Below are 8059 nucleotides of genomic sequence, written 5' to 3' on the forward strand. Positions count from 1 at the left end.
GTATTTTCAGTACAGACAGAGTTTCACCATGTTGGCCAGGCTGGTCTCGAACTCCTTTCCTCAGGTGATCTGCCCACCTCCCAAAGTGCTGGGATTACAGGCATGAGCCACTGCACCCGGCATCCGGCCAATTCCCAGTTCTCCTAATTCCACCTCAGAACCAGCAACCAATCCAGTTTATCCCCACTCCCCTGAGACCCTCCTTAAAATCCTTCAACCAGATCCCAAACCTTACAAAAGACGCATTTCTCTTCCCTCTTGCCCAGCAGCTTTATTCTAAACCTTTAGCAGCATTCTTTGGAAGAAGACATATAGAACTAACAAAGTACATCTATAATATATAAAGAATTCCTACCAATCAATAAGAACAAGGCAGACAATCCAATAAAAAGAATGGGCAAAAGGGACAGGTGGATGCAGTGGCTCATGCTTGGCCTGGAATTCCAACACCCACCGTAGGAGGCCGGGGGGCAGGGAGTAGAGGGGAGGGAGGATTGCTCCAGTCCAGGAGTTCAAGACCAGCTTGAGCAACATCATGAGACCCCATCTCTACAAAACATACAAAAATTAGCTGAGCATGGTGGTGTAAGCCTGTAGTCCAGCTACTCAGGAAGCTGAGGTGGGAGCCCAAAGAAGGTCAAGGCTGCAGTGAGCCGTGATTGCACCACTGCACCCCAGCTTGGGTGACAGAGTGAGACCCTGTCTCAAAAAAGAAAGAAAAAAAAAAAAACAATGGGCGGCCGGGTGCGGTGGCTGACGCCTGTAATCCCAGCACTTTGGGAGGCCAAGGTGGGCAGATCACGAGGTCAGGAGTTCAAGACCTGGCCAACATAGTGAAAAACCCCATCTCTACTAAAATACAAAAAAAAATTAAGCTGGGCGTGGTGGCGGGCACCTGTAGTCCCAGCTATTTATGAGGCTGAGGCAGGAGAATTACTTGAACCCTGGAGGCGGAGGTTACAGTGAGCCGAGATCATGCCACTGCACTCCAGCCTGGGCGTCACAGCAAGACTCTGTCTCAAAAAAAAAAAGAAGAATGGCAAAAGACACAAACAGCTGAACATCATGATGTATTGTACAAAAAATAAAAAAGTCATGAACAGGCACGTCACAAAAATTAATATCCAAATTGCCAATAAATATATGAAAAACAGGCCAGGCATGGTAGCTCACGCCTGTAATACCAGCACTTTAGGAGGCTGAGGCAGGAGGATCCCTTGAGCCCAGGAGTTGGAGACCAGCCTGGCCAACACAGCAAGACCTGTCTCCTCAAAAACTAAGAAAAATAGTGGGGTGCAGTGGCGTGCGCCCATGGTCCCAGCTACCTGGGAAGCTGTGACAGGAGAATCTCTTAAGCCCAGGAGTTTGAGGTTATAGTAAGCTATGATAGCACCACTGCACTCTAGCCTGGGTGACACAGTGAGACTTTGTCTCAAGAAAAAAATAAAGAAAAAGAACAGACCAGAACAGAAAAGATACTCCGTTTCATTATCAACATGGGAATACAAATTAAAATCACAATGAAATGCCACTACACACCCACCAGAATGGCTAAAATTAAAAAGACTAGCAATACTAATGTTGGTAAGGATGCGGAGAAACTGGCAACATATGCTGCCGTTGGAGTATAAGGTGATACAACCATTTTGGAAAACTGTGTGGTAGTATCTACTAAAACTGAATACAGGCTTGCTCCATAACCCAGCAATACCTTCCTGCATATTTACTCAACAGTGATGTTTACTTATATGCAAAAAAGAGATATAGGAGGATATTCACAATGGAAATAATAAAATGTCCATCAACAGTAGAATGAGGCTGGATGCACTGGTTCACACCTGTAATCTTAGTGCATTGGGAGGCTGAGGCAGGAGGATTGCTTGAGGCCAACAGTTCAAGACCAATCTGGGCAAAATAGTGAGACCCCATCTCTAAAAAAAATATTAAAAATTAGCCACATGTGGTGGCGTGCACCCGTAGTCCTAACTACTCGGGAAACTAAGGCAGGAGGATCACTTGAGCCCAAGAATTCAAGGTTAGAGTGAGCTATAATCATGCCACTGCACTGCAGCCTGGGCAACACAGTGAGACTCTGTGTCTAAAATAGATAGATAGATAGATAAACAGATAGATAGATAGACAGATAGATAGATAAGACAGACAGGCAGACAGACAGACAGACAGAGTAGAATGGATAAATTGTGACATATTGATATATAATGGAATACTATAGTATTTGACTCTGTATAGCAATGAGAAGGAACTACTGCTACATATAACATCATGCATGACCTAAGTTGAGTAAAAGACTCCAGACACAAAAGAGTACATAGTTATAATCCCATGTATTTATTATTTATTTATTTATTTTGAGATAGAGTCTTCCTCTGTCACTCAGGTTGAAATGCAGTGGCACAATCATGGCTCACTGCAGCCTTGACCTCCAGGCTCAAGCAATCCTCCCACTTCTGCCTCCCGAGTAGCTGGGACCACAGGCATGCATTGCCATGCCTGGCTAATTTTTTTTTTTTTAAAGATAGGGCCTCACTCTGTCACCCAGGCTGGAGTCCAGTGGCATGATCATGGCTCACTATAACCTTAAACTCCTGAATTCAAGTCATCCTCCTGCTTCGGCCTCCCAAATAGCTGGGGCTACAGACACATATCCACCACACCAAGCTAATTTTTTTTTAAGAGACAGAGTCTTGGCCGGGCGCAGTGGCTCATGCCTGTAATCTCAGCACTCTGGGAGGCCAAGGTGGGCAGATCACAAGGTCAGGAGATTGAGACCATCCTGGCTAACACAATGAAACCCTGTCTCTACTAAAAATATAAAAAATTAGCTGGGTGTGGTGGTGGGCACCTGTAGTCCCAGCTACTCGGGAGGCTGAGGCAGGAGAATGGCATGAACCCAGGAGGTGGAAGTTGCAATGAGCTGAGATCGTGCCACTGCACTCCAGCCTAGGCAACAGAACGCGACTCCTTCTCAAAAAAAAAAAAAAAGAGAGAGACAGAGTCCTGCTATGTTGACCAGACAAATCTCGATCTCCTGGCTCCAAGTGATCTGCTCGCCTTGGCCTCTCAAAGTGCTGGGATTATAGGTGTGAGCCACCATGCCCTGCTTACATGTATATTACACTCCATGGGCTTACTGAAAATACAAAGTGGGCCGGGGGCGGTAGCTCACGCCTGTAATGCCAGCACTCTGGGAGGCTGAGGCAGGCAGATAACTTGAGCCCAGGAGTTCAAGACCAGCCTGGGCAATATGATGAAACCCTGTCTCTACAAAAAATATGACAATTAGCCAGGCATGATGGCAGGCACCTGTAGTCCCAGCTACTCGGAGGCTGAAGTGGGAGGATCGCTTGAACCTGGGAGGCGGAGGTTGCAGTGACTCGAGATTAAGCCACTGCACTCTAGCCTGGGTGACAGAGTGAGACTCTGTCTCAAAAAACAACAAAAAGGCCGGGCGCGGTGGCTCACACCTGTAATCCCAGCACTTTGGGAGGCCGAGGCGGGAGGATCACAAGGTCAAGAGATGGAGACCATCCTGGCTAACACAGTGAAACCCCGTCTCTACTAAAAATACAAAAATTAGCCGGGCGTGGTGGCAGGCACCTGTAGTCCCAGCTACCTGGGAGGCTGAGGCAGGAGAATGGTGTGAACCCGAGAGGCGGAGCTTGCAGTGAGCCGAGATTGTGCCACTGCACTCCATCCAGCCTGGGCAACAGAGCAAGACTCCGTCTCAAAAAAAAAAAACAAACAAACAAAAAACAAAAAACAGAAAAAAGTGGTCCTCTCACCTAGAGCAGAGAGAGCATAAAGTGTGTTAATGTGAGAAAGCGTCGCTGCAGAGAAGACTGAAGTCAGTTCAGACTCTGGGCCCCAGCCCTTCCAAGTCTCTGGAGACATTATCACCCTCCAGTGGGGCCCTGTCAGGTCACAGGCTGAGACCTCAGTGGGAAGGCTGAGAAAAGGGAACTGGTGGCTGGGGGAGGAAAAGGAAGCAGAATGTGGAAACTGTTATAAGCAAGCTGTGCTCACAACCAGAGGTCTAGACTTGGGATAATTGCTGAAAGAAGGCAGGTAAAGCAGTGGGTTCAAGACGGGACATACTTTACCCATAAACCAAGCAAGGGATTTAACCTCTCTAAGTCTCTGATTCTTGTTCTTTTTTTCCCTTTATTTATTTATTTATACATTTTTTTACACATTCTAATGTGTCATATTATTCAAAGTTACGATAATAATTACTTTTTTTTTTTTTTCTGAGATGGAGTCTCACTCTATTGCTCAGGCTGGAGTGTGGAGGCGTGATCTTGACTCACTGCAACCTCCACCTCCTGGGTTCAAGCGATTCTCCTGCCTCAGCCTCCCAAGTAGCTGGGATTACAGGCACATGCCACCACACCCAGCTGACTTTTTGTAATTTTAGTAGAGATGGGGTTTCACCATGTTGGCCAGGCTGTTCTCAAACTCCTGACCTCAAGTGATCCACCCACCTTGGCCTCCCAAAGTGCTGGGATTACAGGTGTGAACCACTGTGCCTGGCTGAAAGTTGTGATAATAATTCTGAACCCACTGGGCTGCTGTGAGGATTCAGTATGAAATTGGGTATCTGTGGCTGGGCATGGTAGCTTACACCTGTAATCCCAGTACTTTGGGAGGCCGAGGCAGGTGGATCACCTGAGGTCAGGAGTTCGAGACCAGCCTGGCCAACATAGGGAAACCCCGTCTCTACTAAAAATACAAAAATTAACCAGGCATTGTGGTGCATGCCTGTAATCCCATCTACTCGGGGGGCTGAGGCAGGAGAATCGCTTGAACCCGGGAGGCAGAAGTTGCAGTGAGCCAAAATCATGCCACTGCACTCCAGCCTGGGCAACAGAGTGGGACTTTGTCTCAAAAATAAATAAATAAATAAATAAATAAAAATAAAAGAAACTGTGTATCTGTGTCAAATTATGGACAACTCCAAAACATGTAGTATTGTGCTTTACAGAGGGGTCAGTGGTGCATCTTTGCCACCAGAGGGAGTGCTACCAACAACCTGTTAGGGCTAAAACCCTATAGAGAGCCTGCAATACCAATTAGTAGGCTGGGATTTTGCAAATCAGATGGGGAGATGCAGAGGCCAAGGGTAGTGGCAGACGTCCCATCCTTTCCCTGGGCTACAGAAACCTGCTGGCCTCCAAACCGAGTCTGCGTCGTAACTGAATACGGCCCCTGGCTAAATCGTCAGCCTGGTATGGGCATTGAGGGGCCCTAGGCCACCTGCTGGCCATCCATCCTGAGGCATCTGCTCAGAGCCTCCTCCAGGAGGCGTGCTCTACCAGAAGAGGGGATGATAGGCATCCAAATGGCCTGAACACAATCTCTTCCACCCCGCACCCCAGGGCTCACCTCTCCACCCCTGAATTCCAGCAGCAACTCCCACCCAGAGGCTCTAGCTGTATCCATGATCAGCCCCTCCACATATGGCTAATAATGACCACCACATCTGTAGGATAGGTCCTGCAGTTACACTCTCTGGGTTGGAATTCAAGTACCACCACTTGCTTTGTGACCTTGAACAACTCACCTTACTCTTCCCTGAGCCTCAGTTTTCCACATCTGTACAATGGAGATGATAAGAATGCCTACCCGTATGGTTTATGGGAACTAAATAAGATAATGAATTTTAAGTGCTGAGCACACTGCCTGGTACACAGTGAGCATGCAATAAATGTGAGCTATTATTATCATACAAAAAAACTCTTCCTCAGTTCCAAAATACCTTTTCATTAATTCTCTAAGTGAGGAGGACAGAGCAGGTGTCCTCATTTCACAGATGGGGAAACATGGTTCTAAGGGGTTCAGTGACACCCCCAAGGTCACACAGTGAGCAGAAGCCAGGAGATCCAACGGTTAGACCAGGATGAATCCCCTTCCCCCATAGCACTGCTCTTGTTTTTTTTGTGTTTTTTTTGTTTTGTTTTGAGACGGAGTTTCGCTCTTGTTGCCCAGGCTGGAGTACAATGGTGCAATCTCGGCTCACTGCAACCTCCGCCTCCCGGGTTCAAGCGATTCTCCTGCCTCAGGCTTCCTGAGTAGCTGGGATTACAGGCATGTGCCACCAAGCCCGGCCAATTTTGTATTTTTAGGAGAGACAGGGTTTCTCCATGTTAGTCAGGCTAGTCTCGAACTCCCGACCTCAGGTGATCTGCCTGCCTTGGCCTCCCAAAGTGCTGAGATTACAGGCGTGAGCCACCGTGCCGGCCTGCACTGCTCTTAAAACTGTCTGCAAGGCTTCTGTGGAGGGAACAGAGCTGCCACATCCAAAGTTCTGCGGCCATGCGGAGCGGTAAGACCAGTTTTAGGTCAGCAAGTTGTAATCTGTTATGACACTGGGCAGGAAGAAAGGGAAATTGAGGCTTAGCCTCTTGCCTCAAACAAAGAGGAAGCAGATGGTCTGGGTGTTTAACCTAGAGCTCAAGCTCAGGGCATTTTGACCAACCCGTTGTTGTTGCAGCTGCTCTGGACGGTTTTTCTAACTGCTGGAGCTGTGTTAAAGCCCAGGCTTTGGACTTAGGAAGCCTGGGTTTGGAGCCACATCCCAGCTGTGTGACCTGGGGCAGGCGGCTGAGCTCTGTGAGCCACAGTCTCCTCATCTGAAAATGGGGCTGCTGTTATGAGACTAAAATGAGATAATGCATGTGAAATCCTTAGCCCAGTGCCTGGCACAGCACTGCTGCAGGGGTCAAGCGTCCCTCGGCTCCTGGGGCATTACAATTCCATTTTATGCTGGGTGTGGTGGCTCACGCCTGTAATCTCAACACTTTGGGAGGCCAGAGCGGGAGGATCGCTTGAGCCCAGAAGTTCAAGACCAGCCTGTGCATCGTGGAGAAACCCCAACTCTACAAAAAACACAAAAATAGCCAGGCATGGTGATGTGCAGCTACAGTACCAGCTACTCGGGGGGCTGAGGTGCAGGAGGTCAAGGCTGCAGTGAGCCATGATTGTGCCACTGCACTCCAGCCTGGGTGACAGAGTGAGACCCTGTCTCAAAAAAAAAAAAAAAAAAAAATCCAAAAGCAAAAAAGAGTTTGCTTTCTAGAATAACTCTTGGGGAAAGAGGCTGGTGTGCTGGAGAGGAAGCATGTCCCCTCCTAGGCTGAGGAAGACTGGAATCGGCATGGCAGGGGACTCTGCTCAATGAGGAGGACTGTTCTCTCTCCACTTACCCCCAAATTAAACAGTTCCCCATTTACCACTTCAAATTCTTCATTCTTCTCAGGGCCTCTATATCAGTAAGGAATTGTGTTCAGCTGCTATAAGAGACTGCTACAGTGGCTTAAACAGGCAAGGGTTAATTCTCTGACATTCAAGAAATGGAAATCAGGAGGTAATGGAAAGTCCAGGCTGCTATGGCAGTTCCACAGAATCTTCAGGATCCTGGGATCCCTCTCTTTTTCTGCTTCAACCTCCATAGCATATGACTTCCATTTTCACTGTCACCTTGTGCTCCACAGATGGGCTGCAGGAGCTCCAACTGTCACACTCATGATCCAGGTGGAGGCCTAGTGTAGGAAGGAAGGGAGGAGAGCCAAAAGGTGCACCTTCCAGCCAAGTCAGTTCCACTTATACTTGATTGACTAGAATTTAATAATTTGGCCAAATTTAGCTGCAGAAGGGGCTGGGAAATTTAGTCTTTTAGTTGGGTAAGTTGCAGCTTACCCCCTGTGCCTATTGAGAGAAGGGAAGAATTGATACTGGGGAGGCAACTAGCAGCCTCTGGATCTCAGCTGGGTGTTAGGAGGACTGGTTCTAATCAATTTAACCCAGTCACATACTCAAAAGTTATTTCTTGATCACCTATTATGTGCAAGGTACTATGGTAAGCACACATATGAAAGTATTTAAAGAAGCTTATGGGCCGGGCGCCTGACCAGCCTGACCAACATGGTGAAACCCCATCTCTACTAAAAATACAAAATAAGCTAGGCATAGTGGCATATGCCTGTAGTCCCAGCTACTTGGGAGGCTGAGGCAGGAGAATCACTTGAACCTGGGAGGCTGA

This window comes from Pongo pygmaeus, chromosome 8 (genome assembly GCF_028885625.2).
Source record: "Pongo pygmaeus isolate AG05252 chromosome 8, NHGRI_mPonPyg2-v2.0_pri, whole genome shotgun sequence".
Lineage (NCBI taxonomy): Eukaryota > Metazoa > Chordata > Mammalia > Primates > Hominidae > Pongo > Pongo pygmaeus.